The following is a 20451-nucleotide window of genomic DNA, read 5'->3' as shown; positions in this document are numbered from 1 at the left end:
CGGCAGCATTACTTTCAACTTCTTAGTGCAGGAAATTTGGACAAAATCTAAAATGATGGGGGGGGGGGCAAAATAGGGACAGATTTTAAATATTATTCTTATAAACTAATAAGTTTGCTAGAGTGACAGGATCTGTGTTAGCATGCATTTTCTGAAGGAGATGAAGTCTGAAATTCAAATGTATGTCACTATTTAGTGACTTCATTCCTCACTGATTTGCCAAAAAAGCAGATATTTTATGAGGAACAGGCCAATAATATGAGGCAAAAATTTGGACATTCTGTAAATATATGTATAGCTGAGAGCTATGAGTGGTAGATTGAAGTATTGCTATATTTTTATGTGATGCTATGGCAAAAAGTAGTAAACCATATTCCAGTTGAGCAAGTAGGACTCTTTACCAATGGCAGATCTGGCAAGCAGGTGATTGTGATAATTTTTATGTCCAAAATAGAAAGTAATTGATCTTGGGCCTGAGGTTTTCAACACATTCTTGTAAGCTGAGGGGACTGATCAAACTGATTGGTGATGTGTGGTATTTTAAGGAATGTTGCTAGACTTTTTTTAGTGTAGAAGATCATGGATTTTTTTTTTACTCAGTAAGAGTTGCTTAGTTATAAGATAATTAGTTAGATATATAAGTTCTAATTCTAGTTGCTCTTGTATGTCTAGGTGATTTGGAATAAATCTGTAAGTTGGTATCTCATCAGTGAATAGTAGAAGGTGAAGTTAATGTACATCAAGTGTAAGTAGTTTATGAAAAGGGAGAAAAGTATGGGAGCTAGTAGTGTTCCTTGTGGGGGGGGGGGGCAACAGTATATGTGTCTGAATGAGGAAATAGTTAATTCTTACTTAGAAAGATCTGAAGATGAGAAAATCTTGGAACCATTGTGTGGTCTGTGGGCTGATTCCAAGATCCAACAGCTGAGTAAGTAGGCTGGAGTGGACGGCCACATGACTGCACCTGCTAGGTGCCCTTTATCTATGCTGCAGAGAATGTGGTTAGTTAGGGTCCACAGAGCAGTCCGATTACTTTTTCTGGGCCCAAATCCTTGCTTTCTAGAGTCTATCCTTTAGCTTTTGCATCAGGAGCTCTACATGTTATCATGTCTCTGTGTTTAAACTACCTACTTGGACTGTGAGGTGCATCTGTGGTGGGAACAAGTAACAAGAATAACACTTTAATAGACTGTTGCATCAGTGTGGCAATAGTTGTAGAGATTGGTCTCCTAAATGTTGACTGATGTGGGATCTTTTTGTTCTCAGCTTATAAATGCATTTCTATAAATGATTCTATAAAATGATTTGACATTTTCTTATTACATTTTCAGAGGATGGGGGCTATTTAGAAACATTTGCAACACCATGTGACAGTGCTAAACATATATGTTGTAGGAAGATGCAGCCTGATGCTGCTTAGGCGTGTTGCAGGATCAGCACAGTTCCGGTATTCCAGGAAAGGGGCTGCACAGTAAATTAGAGTAGCTGTTTTACTGGCATCAGCCACACTGCTGATTTGTATTGAAGTGGCCATTCAACAGACTGTCACATGACCAATGCCACAAGAACAGCACAGCAGCTATACAAGGTCTCAGGCAGAATGAACTGTGTTGCATCTGTAATGCCAGCACTGAGTAGAGACCACAAAGTATAGCAATGTGCAGACTCAGATCATTATATAAATGGGGGGGGGGTAAAGATGAGGTAGGAAAAGAACAATAGTGATAGAGCAAAAAAATGGCACAGGTAACAAGGAGCTTGTGTGGGAAGGAAAGTAGCATGGAAGATAAGTACAACTGTGGAGGGACACATGGGCACAAAAGATACAACTGTGGAGGGACACGCAGGCACAAAAAGATACAACTGTGGAGAAACACATGGGCACAACAAGAAACAACTGTGGAGGGACACATGGACACAAAAAGGTGCAACTGTGGAGGGACACATGGGCACAAAAAGATACAACTGTGGAATGACACATGGCCACAAAAAGGTACAACTGTGGAATGACACATAGGCACAAAAAGGTACAACTGTGGAGGGGCACATGGGCATTGAAAGATACAACTGTGGAGGGACACATGGCAACACTGGATGAAACTGTGGAGGGACACATGGGCACAAAAAGATACAAATGTTTAGGGACACATGGGCACAAAAAATACAATTGTGGAGGGGTACACAGGCACAAAAAGGTACGACTGTGGAGGGACACATGGGCACAAAAAGATGCAACTGTCAAGGGACACGGGGATAAAAAGGTGCAACTGTGGAGGAACATGTGGGCACAACAAGAAACAATTGTGGAGGGACACATGGACACACAAAGGTACAACTGTGGAATGACAAGTGGGTACAAAAAGATACAACTGCAGAGGGACAAATGAGCACTAAAAGATACAACTGTGGAGGCACACACAGGCACAAAAAGATATAACTGTGGAGGGACATGGACACAAATATTTACAATTGTGGAGGGACACATGGGCACCAACAGATTCAGCTGTGGAGGGGCACATAGACACAAAAGATACAACTGTGGAGAGACACCTGGGAACTAAAAGATACAACTGTGGAGGGACATATGGACACAAAAAGATACAACTGCGGAGGGAAATGTGAGCACTAAAAGGTATAACTGTGGAAGGACACATGGGTAAAAAAATATACAACTACAGAGGGACACATTGGCACCAAAAGATACAACTGTGGAGGGAAACATGGGCACAACAAGATACAATTGTGGAGGCATGCATGAGGAAAAAAAGGTACAACTGTGGAGGCACACATAGGCACAAAAAGATACAACTGTGGAGAGACACAGACACAAAAAGATGCAATTGTTGAGAGACATGTGGGCACTAAAAGATGCAACTGAGGAGGGACACAGGGGCACCCAAAAAAATTAAACTCTGGATGGGCACATGGGCACAAGTTACAACTGTAGAGGGAGACATGGGCACAAAAATGTACAACTGGTGAGGGACATGTGGGCACAAAAAATAAAAATGTGGAGGGACACATGGGCCAAAAAAAGATACAACTGTGCAGAGACACGTGCACAAAAAATATGCAACTCTCAAGGGACACATGGGCACAATAAGATACAACTGTGGAGGGGTAAATGGGCAAAAAAAGGTGCAACTGTGGAGGGGCATGTGGGCACAAAAAGAATTGTGGAGGGACACATAGGTACAAAAAGGTACAATTGTGGAGGATCACATAGGCACAAAAAGATATATCTGTGGAGTGAGATATTGGCACCAAAAGATACAACTGTTGAGGGACACATGGGCACAACAAGATACATCTGTGAAGGGGCACATGGGCACAAAAAGTACAACTATGGAGGAACACATGGACACAACAAGATACAACTGTGGAGGGACACATGGGCAAAAAAACGGTACAACTGGGGAGGCATACATAGGCACAAAAAGATACAACTTTGGAGGGACACATGGGCACAAAAAGACATAACTGTGGAGGGACACATGGGCACAAAAAGATACAACTGTACAGGGACACATGGGCACAAAAATATCCAACTATAGAGAGCCACATGGGAAAAAGGTGCAACTGTGGAGGGATACATGGGCACAAAAAATAAAATTTTAGATGGACACATGGACATACGATGACACAACTGTGGAGGGACACATGGGCACTAATAGATACAACTGAGGAAGGACAGATGGGTACTAAAAGATACAACTGTGGAGGCACACATGGGCACAAAAAGATACAACTGTGGAGAGACACTGACACAAAAAGATGCAATTGTTGAGAGACTTGTGGGCACTAAAAGATACAGCTGTGGAGGGACACATGGGCACCAAAAGATTAAACTCTGGAGGGCCACATGGACACAAAAGATACAACTGGGGAGGGACACATGGACACAAAAGATACAACTGTGGAGGAACACACAGGTACAAAAAGATGCACTGTAGAGGTACACATGGGGACAACAAGATACAACTGTGGAAGGGCACATGGGAAGAAAAAGGTGCAACTGTGGAGGAACATGTGGGCACAAAAAGATACAACTGTGGAGAGACACAGACACAAAAAGATGCAATTGTTGAGAGACATGTGGGCATTAAAAGATACTGCTGTGGAGGGACACATGGGCACCAAAAGATTAAACTCTGGAGGGACACATGGACACAAAAGATACAACTGGGGAGGGACACATGGACACAAAAGATACAACTGTGGAGGAACACACAGATACAAAAAGATGCACTGTAGAGGTACACATGGGGACAACAAGATACAACTGTGGAAGGGCATATGGGAAGAAAAAGGTGCAACTGTGGAGGAACATGTGGGCACAAAAAGATACAACTGTGGAGCGACACATGGACAAAAAGGTACAACTGCAGAAGAACACAGCTGTAGAGGGACACATTAGCCCAAAAAGATACAATTATGCAGGGACAAATGGACAGAAAAAGATACAGCTGTCAAAGGACACATGGGCACAACAGCATACAACTGTGGAGGGGCACAAGGGCATGAAAAGGTGCAACTGTGGAGGGACACATGGGCACAAAAAGATAGAACTGTGGAGGAACAGATGGGCACAAAAAGATACAACTGTGCAGGGACACATGGACACAAAAAGATACAGCTGTGGAGAGACACATGGGTACACAAAGATACAATTGCGGAGGGACACATGGGCAAAACAAGATACAACTGTGGAGGGACACACAGGCAGAAAACGATACGACTATGCAGCAACACAGACATCAGACATACAAAGGCATAATGGTTAAGGTCATGCCTCTCACACACACACACACACACACACACACACACACACACACACACACACACACGCACCTCCCCCTCATATGAGGTGAGGTTGGAGGGCATGTTACCCCTTTTGCACCACCCATGTTTAGCACTAGAAATCTTGTCAGTGTGAGCCCCACCTAGGCAATACAGGAGTCACTACAACAGATAGCATTCATCAGCTTCGCTGTCTTAGATGTCCTTAAAGTAATACTATTGGCCATTGCCACCATGACTCCTCATCTCTCCCTGACTTGTGTACCAGACTTGGCATCTATTACTGGATGCACAGGTCAACAATTCAGGTACAGATAGCTGTTACACACATGCTGTAGTAAAATGGCTAACATGTTATATAACATGTATGAGGATATGTAACTGCTGCATGGACTATAGGACAAGCTGCAGTGCATGCAGAGTGACATGGCATATAGAAACATGAAGAAAATACCCTTGATGAGGTAACTAGTATCTCACATGGCATCCACTGGTGCATTCATGAGACTTGTGACAATTGCCCTCTGTAGACCATCTTAGCTGTGGACATTAAAAGGTATGGATGCATGATGAACAAATCACAAGACAGACATACACAGCTGGCACACACTGTTACAAAGACTCCATCATTGCCATACTGGCTATGGCAGCAATGACACCTGACTTTGTCCAATTTTATGATCATAGCTGGTATTGCTTAGACTCCACTGCTGGACATCTTACTTGGCCAGTCACTCTGGTTTCCACATTTCTATACCATTCAAATCCCATGTTGGTCATCAGAGTGCCATGACTACCTGTTGCCATCCTTGAGATCATAGACATTGTCTGCCTATTCGTTCACAGCATAGGGGGCTACATCAGGGTTCCCATACATGTCAAAGAGTTATATAATTTCTTATGCTCAATATGCCTAGCGCTGACACTGCTGGGCTACATGGTACATCTGCTCACTGTTCATGACATGAAAGCTCCAGCCTGAAACTATACCTGTTCCTGGCATACCAAGACTCCATTCACTTTAGTACCTCAAGGTATTGAGCTAAATACTATTTTTCCCCTTATGACATCATCAAAAGATGTTGCCAGTTGACACAGAATCAGGAAGTGATTTGCTTACCACACAGTAGATAAAAATCAAAGTTTTATTAAACTTAATAAATATAGCACTACTAATGTAACCAAAAAATGCTCACTCAGAAAATGAATACTCTTTTTAGGTTTGAAGTCACAGGGACACTATATATTAATACTTGATAAGTTTTGTATTTATTACTCTGAAGAGAACCAAAAGATACAATTTTGTTTACAAATGACAGTTTTGCACATGTTGCAGTTTGTAAAATTGAAAAGGCCATTCTGGCTCAAAGGTGATTCTTCCTAAAAAGGAGAATAATTGGAATTCAGAAAAGGTTACTATGAGAGGTTAGCCCTAACATGAGTGGCCAACTCCTTGCAGCAACCCCTTTAGATTCAAAGACAGGCCTACCACAGGTATTTTATACTATTGGAAGAGGGGGCATAATGGTTAAGGTCATTACCTCATAAATACAGGTTATAGGGTTTGGTTCTGACCTCCACTTGTTGGCTGGGCTTGTAATAGCCTGTTGACTGATAGCATAACATACCTCTCAACATCCCATGGCAAGAAATCTGGACAAAGCCAAAAATAATAGGAGTACAAAGGCCCAAATATAGGGATAGATTTTAAATATTTATCGTATATCCTTAGTAAGTTGCTAGAATACCAGACTTTCCATTAATATATATTTTCTGAAAGTAAGTCTGAAACTCAAATGTCTGTTATTATTTAGTAACTTCAGTCATCAATGATTAGCCAGAAAGCCACAGGTTTTATGAGGAGCAGACCAAAAGCACATGGCAAAAATCTGGACAGTTGAGTGATTTACTCATTGATTGATTACCTGTGAACTTGTGGTAATTAATGCAGCCAAATGATACTGACCACCAATTCAGGTGCCTGGGAGAGACCACATTGCAGGTAAGTTTAGGGAACTTCAGCAAACTTTAGGGATTCTTTCTGTCTGAATCCTAAGGAATGTCTCACTTCAGCTTCATGATATTCCAAAAAAAAAAAAAAATTCAACACAAGATACACAGGTGATTAGACTTATATGCCCTAACAACAATTACAGAATGCAGACAGCAGAAAAGCAAATATCTGCATCTGTCAGAACAAGAAAATAAGCCTATTTTGTTTATAACATTAAAAATGATACATCAATTTTCTTTAAAAATAGTATTATTGTTAAACTGAAAAAAACAAACTGCAGTAGTGCAAAATTATTTAATGAAACACACTGTTAAAAGTACTCTTTAAAAACAAAAGAAGATTAGCACTTTCATACCCAGCATGGTACTTCATCAGGTCTAAAACTTTACTGAACAGTTACAATTTAAATAGTACTAACAATCAATGCTGCAAATCACATGACTTCAAAGGGGAATAAACTCATTTAACCCCTTGATGCCTGTTGCTTGTAAAAGTAACATCCATTTTATCTCTTGACATTCTGTTTTGTTAGTCAAGTCACCACCCCTAACACTAGGCTGACATATCTCCAGAACCAAAAATGTAAAATAGTGATCACTGCCCATTAAAGCAACATGTTTTGCAAGTGCATTTCTACTATCATTCTTCCGAATGCTGTACAGATGCTCACGTATCCGGTCCCTTAAGCATCTATTTGTTTTGCCTACATAAAACATTTTGCAGAGTTCACAAGAAGCTAAATAGACAATATTCATTGTATTACAGTCAGCAGTGACTTTAGGTTCATACACATGCCCAGTCACAGGATGTACAAATATATCATCATTATTAATGTGAGCACACATGGTGCATCTATGACAAGGGAGAGTCCCTAACTTATCTCCTGTATTATTGTTACCAGTAGCTCTGTTGGACTTATAAGAAAGCAATCTCTTAAGACACTTCTGATTGTTAAAAGTAAAGTGTGGTGTCTCTCCCTACACTTGCTTACATTTAACATCAGATTGTAGTAATTTCCAGTGTTGCCTAATGATATCACATATAGCAGAAGAATCATTAGAAAAAGTAAGGCACATTCTAGTTTTACTTGACTGATTCTGTACCTTACTATTAATCAGGTCCATATTTGAATTCAAATAAGGCCTTGAACGAGTGTCCCTAAATGAGACAACCTCATCTTGTGCTTCACATATATCATATTGTGAGTAGCCTTTATATCTAAAGTTATTGGAAATTCCTTCAAAAGATTCATACATGCAGCTATCTTTTGTGTGCAGCCTAGCTGATCTATAAAATTGCCCTTTTAACACATTTTTCTTAATGTATTTAGGATGCATGCTCCTAGCATGTAAGATGTTATTAGTCTTGCAGGATTTTGTGTAAATCTCAGTCTCAATACCATCTGGGGATAAAACAACCTGCACATCCAAAAATGAAATCCTGTCATTGGAAGAGCTAAATGTAAACTTCAAAAAATTTGTACTGCTATTAAGATATGCAACAAACTCACATAATGAACAGTAGTCATTGTCCCAAAGAAAGAAACAAGATGAGGTTGTCTCATTTAGGGACACTCGTTCAAGGCCTTATTTGAATTCAAATATGGACCTGGTTAATAGTAAGGTACAGAATCAGTCAAGTAAAACTAGAATGTGCCTTGCTTTTTCTAATGATTCTTCTGCTATATGTGATATCATTAGGCAACACTGGAAATTACTACAATCTGATGTTAAATGTAAGCAAGTGTTGGGAGAGACACCACACTTTACTTTTAACAATCAGAAGTGTCTTAAGAGATTGCTTTGTTATAAGTCCAACAGAGCTACTGGTAACAATAATACAGGAGATAAGTTAGGGACTCTCCCTTGTCATAGATGCACCATGTGTGCTCACATTAATAATGATGATATATTTGTACATCCTGTGACTGGGCATGTGTATGAACTTAAAGTCACTGCTGACTGTAATACAGTGAATATTGCCTATTTAGCTTCTTGTGAACTCTGCAAAATGTTTTATGTAGGCAAAACAAATAGATGTTTAAGGGACCGGATACGTGAGCATCTGTACAGCATTCAGAAGAATGATAGTAGAAATGCACTTGCAAAACATGTTGCTTTAATGGGCAGTGATCACTATTTTAAATTTTTGGTTCTAGAGATATGTCAGCCTAGTGTTAGGGGTGGTGACTTGACTAACAAAACAGAATGTCAAGAGATAAAATGGATGTTACTTTTACAAGCAACAGGTATCAATGGGTTAAATGAGTTTATTCCCCTTAAACCCATTTTGAAGTCACGTGATTTGCAGCATTAATTGTTAATTCTATTTAAATTGTAACTGTTCAGTAAAGTTTTAGACCTGATGAAGTACCATGCTGGGTACGAAAGCACTAATCTTTTGTTTTTAAAGAGTACTTTTAACAGTGTGTTTCATTAAATGCTTTTGCACTACTGCAGTTTGTTTTTTCAGTTTAAGTATTTTCCTACTGGATTTTGCTCCATCTTTTGTGTTTCTGTCCTGATAGCATTATTGTTGATTTTTATTCCATAAGTGCACATCAAGTATGATTCAGAAAAGCAATGAGTTGCCAGCTTGAAGAAAAATGTCACTGTACATGTTCATTGTGAACTGAGACTTGGATTCATAGTTAAGTTGCATAGTTGTACACTGAGTAGCATTGTGCAGGAACTGGCAGTGAGCAGGCAGGTTGCAATTCAAAGTAGCAGGCAGGACTGTGGACTAGTGAAGAAAACAGTGGGAAATGGTGCATGCAAATGATATAATGACATGCAAATGAAGGCATGCAGTCTACTCAGTGCATAATGAGATGTTAACATTCACCTCTGAAAGCAGGTCAGGATACATAGCCATAATGTGTATTAGGAAAACGACAGGCTGCATGTCAATGTAAGAACAGGCAGGACATGGACATTATTGGAGCCGTAACATGCAAACCTACTTGGAGCATCAGCAGTGCTAATGAACTGGCACTTGGTGACCATAAGTGCTGCTACCACACACTATATGATGCTATGTGGCTGCAGGAGTTGTGAATTAAAATGATACTGTCAAAAGACTGCGTACTGCCAGTTAACTGAACAGCAGTTGACAGCCATTTTTGCGTATTCAGAGATATCATGCAAGTATTGGTTGACATACATCATTTTAAAAACAGTGTTTTTGTGGTGGGGTGCACTCCCACACCACTGCTAATTATTTATTCCAGCTCTGAGACTGCACAATCCCTGTGGAAAGGGCATAGTCCCCATCCTTGGGGATTATGCAGTTTCACACAGCTGTTGACCATCTGTTTTGTCAGCCAAATGGTGTTGATAAAACAGAGGTCAGTTTCAACTTCTATTGACTTCCTGCACACATACCTCGCAACTGTCCAAATTTTTGCAGAATGTCCAGAGTTTTCCTCATATTTTTGGTCTGTTCCTCATAAAATTTGTGGTTTTCTAGATTCTTGTGGCAAATCAGTGATGACTGAATTTACTAAATAATGACAGGCATTTTAGTTTCAGACTTCATATCCTTCAGAAAATGTATGGTAAAACAAGACCTCTTATTCTAGCAACTTTCTAAGTTTATAAGAGCAATACTTAACATTTGTCCCTATTTTTGGGGCTTTGTCCCCCCATTATTTTTGGTTTTGTCCAGATTTTTTGTGTTAAACGGTTGAGAGGTATGCCTGCACATAAGCCTTTTCTCTTATATATCTTCTCATGTAATGTCTCTTGCTTTTATTTCTATAGTAATTGAAGTTTTTAACGTTGTATTACCTACTGTGTTTTTTTCTTCTTTGGATTGCCTTGCATATTTAATTGGAGTTTTTCTCATTGGGTCTCCACTGAAAATGGGCCTTTGGCTCAGTTGGACTAACCTGGTTAACAAATGACAATGAATAAATATGCCATAGTGGTTGTACAGCCAATAGTTGACGTGTGTTTGAAGCCATACCTTCCCACTGAAGAACAGGTGGGAACCCAGGACGTAGGCAGAGAGTGTACATGTGACATCTGACTGTCACTTGATCTCTGACTTGCTGGACCCTGCATAGCTGTTGACATTAGTCTATTGCTCCAATGCAGAGAGTAGAAGTATTACCATAATATGTGATCCCACCTGTGAATGTACAATTCAAGGCAGAACACAGTCAACTTGATTAACCTCTACTACATGTGAGGTCCTGTGTTATGCATTCAGTCCATGGTACCCACTACATACATGTAAGGCCCTGTGTTATGTAGTCAGTCCATAGTACCCACTATATACATGCAAGGTCCTGTGTTATGTACTCAGTCCATTGTAACCACTACATACATATGAGGCCCTGTGTTATGCATTCAGTCCAGGGTACCCAGTAAATACATGTGAGGTCCTGTGTTATGTATTCAGTCCGTGGTACCCACTACATACATGTAAGGCCCCATGTTATGTATTCAGTCCATGGTACCCACTACATTCATGTGAGGCCGTGTGTTATGTATTCAATCCATGGTGCCCACTACATACATGTGAGGCCTTGTGTTATGCATTCAGTCCATGCTATTCACTACATACATGTGAGGCCCTGTGTTATGCATTTAGTCCATAGTGCATGCTACATGCATGTGGAACAGAGTAGGGCAGTACTCTGATGCCCAGTTTTGTCCACTTTATTAGGTCTTCCTATATGGACATTACTGCTCCTAAGACTTCAGTTTACAAATACCATTCCTAAGTTATACATTTGAGCATATTCACATGGTTTCATAAATGCTTGGATCTGATCAAGCAAGACCTCACAAATGATTGGTTAGTATGTAGGTTAAATATATACAATTTAAGCATTAGTCACTTCAAATAATCTACATTTGGAGTGTTCACTTTTAAGGCATACAGATCTAATCTGCTACTTGTAATATCTTCAAACATTCATTAAACTTTTTCATTCTCATTGCACAGACAGATTTCCAAAATTTAGTTCTTAAAGGACATACACAGACATTGGATGTACATTGACAAAAAGGGATGAAGGCGTGTTTTTCCTTGGATCAGGGAGATCACAGTATTACAGTGAAAAATTAATCTGAATAAGGGCAAAGTACTCTATAGGATCAGATCAGAGCGCTGTGTTAAGAAAAGATACATTAAAAGACTGATCATGTATTGACACTAAGTACTGTGTTGAACAGTGTGACAAATTATTTTATTTAACATTTCTTTACCTGGAAAGTCCAACTTGGAACGAGCCAATATTCAGCAGACGCCCTTGGAGAAACACTCCAGACACATGTCTTTGTAACATGGGAGGAAACCAGAGGACCCAGAGGAAACCTGCACGAATGCAGGGAGGACATGCCAACTCCACAGAAAAGGCATCCTAGCTGAGAATCAAAGTGGAGAACCTCTTGGTGTAAGGTGAGAAAGCAAACTGCTGCACCACTGCACCATCCAAATAATATCTATCATCCCTTTGGCTGCCTTCCCTTGTGGTTACAGTACTGTGCTGTAATGCAGACTGAATTTATTGGGTTGAACTCTCAGTCTCCCTCTTTCAAACTCACACACACACACACACACACACACACACACACACACACACACACACACACACACACACACACACACACACACACACACACCTGCACTCTCTGTCTATCTCTACCTCTGTCTCTCTCTGTTACACACACCCCCCCACACACTCTCTCACACACACACAGACACACACACACACACACACACACACACACACACACACACACACACACACACACACACGCACAGTTTGACAGTTTTTACATTTGCACTTCAGGTGAATATTTGCTTTGTTCTTCATTGTCAGTATAAAGTGAAAAAAAAACAATGCAAGCATTAAAACAGCTACTTAACTGAACTGGAAAATTTGATTGACCTATGACAGTGCTCCATCTATTGACCATCATTCCACAATACAGGAACAAATGCTCAGGGTCACCTGTTTCCATCTGTCATGCTTTTCAGCTTCCTTTACTACATTTATAGTGTCAGGAAGCTAATTAGTGAGGCAGAACACCTAGAATATCTAATTGTCTGGCAGGTGCATGATGGTTTGTCCAGAAGATACAGTTAATATTCACAGGAGCTGATGAAACCCTTCTGTGTAACCTACTGCATGTCAGGTAATGGCACAAACTGTATTGGCTGAAGCATTGTTAATGAATAGAAAATAGAATTCAAATTAAGGAGATGAGTATGTTACTGATAAAGTCCCTAGACATTGCCGAACATGTAGAATGATGTATGACCACCAGCATCACCTTTACCGTATTTTTACTCTTTCTTGCAGGTGGATTCGGCAAAATTCAACAATCTGCATTCAAACTGGAACCTTAGTTTGAGAGACAGCCTTACAAAACTATCTGCAAATATATAGAGCTGAGTATATTTTTCTGTATTATTCTGTATTATAGAGCTAAATTGTTTGCTTAGATATCTGTTGTCTTACTGCTCTGCAAATATATAGAGAACAGTATATATTTTTTGGCTTTATAATTTGCCATTCCTCACATCTGTGTTGAAACTGTTTTTCCCCACCCCCCTCCCTGTTCTTGGTTGTAGTTTAAATTTGGTGGCTTTTGCAGTGCCCGCCCCACTGTAGATTTGATCTAAGACACCCCCCCCAGGCCCATTTCTTTACCGCATTCTACCTAATAAACCCTTTCTGCACTTGCTTTTAGTCCTTTTTAATTTAATTACATTTTTTCAAACTGTGTGTGGACTAATATTGCTACATATTCAAGTGTGCCAGCTTGCACTGCATGAGAATTGTATTTATTACTGCTTTTGCTACTTTTCTGAAAAAAAAAAAAAAAAAAAAAATTAATCTGCTTTTACTGTACTTGTGTTTCTTCCTACTTTATTTTGCTTTTGCGTAATCTTAAAAGTACTCAATTGTATTTATTACTGCTTGGTGTAACTCATTCTAAGCCTTTTAGTTTAAACATTTGCGCTTCAGACCAGTTGTTTTACATTAAGAGGGTTTGTGGTCTGCACTGTAGTGGCAGAACAGGTAGCTTACATCCTTCTAAGTTGGGAACTGCTGATTGAGGGCTCAGTGTCTGTTATTCTAAAAGTGTATTGATTCTGGTTTAAGCACTTGGGCTTTCAGGCCAGTTATTTTACATTAAGAGGGTTTGTGGTCTGCACTCTTGTGGGAGGAGAGGCTGGACTCTGCCCTTCTGAGCTGGGAATTTCTGGTTAAAGGCTTATAGTGCCTGCATATTTGAACTGCTTCTTACTGAAATGTATAACTTGAGCACTAATCCAGGCATTCTTTAAAGTATTCAATTGTATTTATTACTGCTTGGCAGTAACTTGATTAAAGTGTAGCTATCATTCTAAGTCTTTTGGATTAAGCACTTGGGCTTCAGACCAGTTGTTTTACATTAGGAAGGTTTGTGGCATGCACTGTGGTGGCAAGACAGGTAGCTTTCATCCTTCTAAGTTGGGAACTGCTGATTGAGAGCTCAGTGTTTGTTATTCTTAAAGTGTATTAGTTCTGGTTTAAGCACTTGGGCTTCAGGCCAGCTATTTTACATTAAGAAGGTTCATGGTCTGCACTCTTGTGGGAGGAGAGGCTGGACTCTGCCCTTCTGAGCTGGGAATTTCTGGTTAAAAGTTGTTTATAGTGCCTGCATATTAGAACTGTTTCTTACTGAAATTGGTACACCTTGTTTGTTGTAGCATAGACTAGATCCAGGCCTGCTGAATCTAGCTTTGTTTGTATGCTTGTTGTTTGTTTGCTTGTTATTTCCCTGGAATGCTAATTCCACCTAAAACACGGCTTCTCAGCGCTTCTGTGGATCCCTAGTGATATCTGCATTGCTTACTGTACTTATTTCCATGTTTCACTTGAAAGAAAGTTACTGTTTGTCATTTTTGCATTTAAGTTACCTGTAACACATTGCACTTAAGTCACCTGGCACTTGCTCACTAAAGCAATTATATAAGTCAGCACTAAAAATTAAAAGCACTACACCCTCACTCCCCATTGGCCCTTGTTTTCAATTATAAAGGAATTCCCAATATTATTCTAGCATGTCCAAAGGTCAGTTGTCAATCTCCTCTCTGGTCCAGCTGGTGAATCTGGGAATCTTAAGGCAATGTTACAACTGCCTCATGTACACAGACAACCCTCTCCTCCTCCCAACAGATTCCAACACATGTGAGAGATGCAACCATATAGCCAAACTGGAGGCTAAGCTCTCTCAACTCAGTACTGGCATAAATAGTCAAGAGGAGAAGGAAACCACACTCACTACAATTCCAGTTTCACATAGATCTACCACGACAGCAAATCAAACACATAACCACACAAAAACATACTCGGAGGCTCTAAATAAAGATCTGCCTAAGCAGCAGAGACCTCCAAAGCAGACACCCAAGCAACCGCTACCCCAAAACAAAACACGTGCAACACATATCTCACAAAGCCAGTGTGCCGAACAGTCACAGCCCTTAAGTCTAAACAACACACCTGATACACTTGTAATAGGTGACTGTATTGTCAGGCACACTGACGTCCCACTCACCAGGCTGAACAAGGAGAAGGTCACAGTGAGCAGCCTGTCAGGTGCTAGGATCCGCCACATAACACAAGCACTCAGGTCACTCCAAGGCAAGTACAAATATGACTCAGTCATTGCCCATGCTGGTGTGAATGACCTGAGACATACCTCCCTGGACTACATGAAAAGAGACATAGAAGGCTCTAAATAAAGATCTGCCTAAGCAGCAGAGACCTCCAAAGCAGACACCCAAGCAACCGCTACCCCAAAACAAAACACGTGCAACACATATCTCACAAAGCCAGTGTGCCGAACAGTCACAGCCCTTAAGTCTAAACAACACACCTGATACACTTGTAATAGGTGACTGTATTGTCAGGCACACTGACGTCCCACTCACCAGGCTGAACAAGGAGAAGGTCACAGTGAGCAGCCTGTCAGGTGCTAGGATCCGCCACATAACACAAGCACTCAGGTCACTCCAAGGCAAGTACAAATATGACTCAGTCATTGCCCATGCTGGTGTGAATGACCTGAGACATACCTCCCTGGACTACATGAAAAGAGACATAGAAGAGCTCTCTGAGCATGTAGCCCAGGCCGGTATGACCCTGATCTTGAGTAGCATCTTACCCTCACCAAGAATGATGCCACAATATGAAGACAAGATGATCAATTTCAACAATTGGCTTAAGTACTGGTGTCATTCAAAGGGGATCCAATGCCTGTCAGCCTGGGGTGATATGCTTGACAAGCCACGATGCTTCGCTAGGGATGGCTTGCACCTGTCACCCCTCGGCTTTCGGATATTGGCAAAGGCTCTTGCTACCCCCATAGTGTCTTTTTTAGGCAAGGCTCAAAAGACAAACCCACCTCCATAGGTATCACAAGGGATAAGAAACTAAGAGTAATGCTACTCAACGCCAGAAGTCTAAACCTCAAGATGCACACACTCGAAACTCTCCTTAGCATGGAGAACATCGATATCTGTGCAGTAACAGAAACCTGGTTCAGGGCTCCCGAGAGCACCCCAGCACTACCAGGTTATACCTCATACCATGCTTTTTGGCCCCAAAACTTGGACCGAACCACAAAAGGAGGGGGAGTATCGATATTCATCAAAGATACCCACACCTCCAGGTTGGTGGCAAAGCACGAAGCATCAGAGACTATTCATGTGCAACTAAGAGTGGGTAAAACTGCCTTCCAGTTTATAGCCTGCTACAGACGACCCTTCCAAACCCAGGAATCCCACTCGGCCTTCCTGAGAACACTGGAAAATATGAAGGTCTCTCCAAACACCATTATATTGGGCGACTTCAACTACCCAAACATAGACTGGGAGCATTAATCTAGCTCCAACACCCTAGCCCAAAGGTTCCTAAAATTCATAAACTCAGATGCTATGGAACAACTTGTTACCACTCCCACAAGAGGGGAAAACATACTGGACCTGATCGTCACCAACATAGGGACTCTATGCTCCAGACCAGAAGTGTATCCCTCACTGGTAAGATCAGACAATAAACTGATCTCACTGGATATTCACATCCCGACCCCACACCCTGCCCAGAAAACCACAGTGAAAAACTTCTCTAAAGCAAATTTCACACTCCTCAAAACCGAGGTGGAATCCTTCAAAGCCCCTGGGCCTGTGAAAAATATGGCCCAGACTGCAGAATCCTTTATAAATGCATTCTATGAACACCTTCAGGAATGCATGGATCATGCAATCCCAAATAAAACCAAGACCCAATCCTCCAAAGGCAGACGTCCTGTCTGGTGGACCCCAGCCATACACAAACTATACAATAGAAGGAGGAAGCTACTACATGATAGAGCAAAATCCCAAAAAGGGAAGGCATCTCTGATCAGTATTAGCAAAAAACTAAGGGCACTCACAAAATCGTCTAAGGCCAGCTTCGAGAGAAAAATTGCACAGGACACTAAGGATAATCACAAGGCTTTCTTTAGTTATGTTAGGAACCTGGGTGGGAATTCCCAGATATGCTCAGAATTAGTCCAAAATGACAAAAAATACACCGAACCCACAGACATTGCCAACATCCTAGCTGACAGGTTCAGTGCAAACTTCTCCCCCCCTCCCCACCAAAAGGGCAAATATCTATCCCAGCAGAGTGCTGCCCCCTGACATCTCAGATGCTCAGTTAAGAGCCGCCCTCTCCAAAGCAAAAAAAACAGCATCAATGGGACCAGACAGTGTCCTGGGCTGCATCCTACATGAACTCCAAGAAGAGCTAAGCCCAAACATAAAACTACTGTTCATTCTCAGCCTTACTACAGGATATGTACCCAAAGAGTGGCGTACAGCAACAGTGGTCCCTCTCCACAAAGGTGGTGCCTCAACGGACCCTGGAAACTATCGCCCCATAAGCCTGACTAGCTTGGTCTGCAAAGCTATGGAAAAGATCATCATGGACCTCATAAATAAAGATATTGGGGACCTACAGACACTGGATCCTACCCAGTTCGGTTTTGTTAAGGGCAGATCCTGCCTCTTAAACCTGGTCGACTTCTTTGAAACAGTCAGCAAGGCCATTGATGAAGGGAAGGTGGTCCACACAGCCTACCTGGACCTCGCAAAAGCCTTCGATACAATACCCCACTCAGGCATTATAGATAAGCTCACCATCTTAAATATAAACCCCTATGTCACTAGATGGGTTGCAAACTGGCTCAAGGACAGAACCCACATGGTTAGAATTGCTGGAGCCATGTCAGACTCCAAACCAGTTACAAGTGGTGTCCCACAAGGCTCAGTCCTGGGACCTCTCTTGTTTGGTATATATTTCTCGGAGGTACAGGCCAACACAGAAGGACTGTGGCTGACCAAGTTCGCAGATGACTGCTAACTGGGCGCCATAATCGACTCTCCAGCCGACACAAGCATCCTCCAAAAGGGCCTCATAGAAACAGACAACTGGTGCCAGAGCCATGGCCTCAAGCTAAACACCAAAAAGTGTATAGTCATCCCCTTTGGCAAAAACAAAGTGCCCACAAATAACCACATAGGTGGTAATCCATTAAGTACAGAAGAAGTAATTAGGGACCTGGGGACCCAAGTTGATAGCAATCTCTCATTTGACAACCACGTGGCCAAAGTGGTTAGAAAAACATTTTATATAGCCCACCTAATCATGAACTGATTCACATCTAGATTAGGGGAGGTCATCGTGCCTCTTTACTCATTCCTCATCAGGCCCATAATCGAGTACAATGCCCCTTTTGGGATGTACCTTACCAAACACCTGCAGCAACTGGAAAGACCCCAAAAGTACCTCACCAAGAGGATCAAAGGGCTCAAACAGATGCCATATGCTGCCCAGTTAAAGAAACTCCAGCTCTACTCAGTGGCATACCACCTGCTCAGAGGCGATCTGTGCTTGACGTATAAAGCCATGTCCAACCTGGAATTAAGGGACATGCTGCACCTCAAAAAATCCAAATCCCATCGAGCTACACGCTCGAGAGACTTGAACCTCAGCACTGAAATAAATAGGACATGCTGGAGGGACAGATTCATAACCCAGAGGCTCCCTTCACTCTGGAATAAAATCCCAGTCCAGGTTAGGCAGAGTCCCTCTTTGACTCTCTTCAAGAGGAATCTTGATGAGTGGATGGGAGATCGTAGGTTTACCCCAGGTATCACTTCTGTGTCACTGTTAGACAGAGGCACAGTATACTAACCTCAAAAAAGGGCATAGCAAAATTAATTTAAAATGGGTGGCGAAAGCCAAACATACTCTGGCTAGGCTTATAAATGCCCTAGGGCAGATAGCCTAGTATGAACCTATGAACCTGTGAACCTAAATATGGAAATATAATGCCAAAAATACCATTGCAAAACACTGACATTGCAAGCCTATTCAAATCTCAAGAGAAAGGTGATAAATATCAGTGATTTTGTCAGACCCTGACAAATTATGTTACCTTACTCATTCCGCTATGAGTCACTCTTGCAGACTCATGACACATGAATACACTGACACAGCACTTGTTAGTTTTTAGTCAGTGCCACAATGCCTCTAGTTCATGAACAATGCAGTTATTTAGACATGGAATGACATTTTTAGACATTCCAAATTCAGACACAGAAGCATAGCTATAACTCAATGAAACCTGATAATTTCTCAAAGGGAAACCATACCAGTGTGTTATCATTTTGGAAGAAAAGCTTTGCTAATTATTCAGTTTGTAGGAAAACTGCAACTGTGTATATTAACAAATCAAACACATCTGCAGCATTTACCCATGTACTTATGCTTATCCTGTCACTCATTTAAATTTTCCAAGTCTTTTGGGTTTCTAATACCATGACAGGAATGGACCCCATTCCTAAATAAGGGTATAATTAAAGTTCATGACATTAGTATTGTTTCAATCATTAATGTTAGCCAAAAGTGTTTTTTTCAGTATCCACAATGTGCACAGAATTGACCCCTTCTACAATTCATATGGTGTTACATGTATTGGTAGCATATATAAGTATGACTGTAGATTTTTTTTTATTAGACTCATTACTCCTGCTATGGGTATTGGAACTTCCTAGCTATCTGTCTTCAATAGTGGTCTCATTTCTGCCTCCAAATCCTGATACTTTATGACTTTGTGACTCTCTGTTTGTGAGGCACTGTAATCACTAGTGTAGCAGTTTCAGTGATCAATGCTACTTTTGTCTTCTTTCTTGGACCACTATATTTGGTTTTCTTGCATCTGTGTTTTGAACTATTGGTAATGGGTGATCCCATGTGATGTATACTTCATTATTCTCTATAATGCATTTTGGTTCATGTTTCCAATGCTTGTCAGCTACTTCTATATTGTAATGTTTACACAATCTCCAGTGCAACAGTCTAGCCACATTATTGTACCTTTCAGCGTACAGACCATCTGTCATGAGTGTATCACACCCAGCAATGAGATGTGTGGCTGTTTCCAATTCTTTTTACAGAACCTACATTTGTCTGTTTCTCCCACATGTTCAATGGACTTTGTAAACCAATGAATACGTAGTCCACTGTCCTGGGCAGCCATTATTAACTTTTCATCTTTTGGCTTCAACTCACTTCTCCTTAACCA

This window comes from Protopterus annectens, chromosome 1.part2 (genome assembly GCF_019279795.1).
Source record: "Protopterus annectens isolate FY-2018-M chromosome 1.part2, PAN1.0, whole genome shotgun sequence".
Lineage (NCBI taxonomy): Eukaryota > Metazoa > Chordata > Ceratodontiformes > Protopteridae > Protopterus > Protopterus annectens.
The sequence above is the reverse complement of the archived record's forward strand: the minus strand, read 5'-3'. Positions refer to the sequence as shown.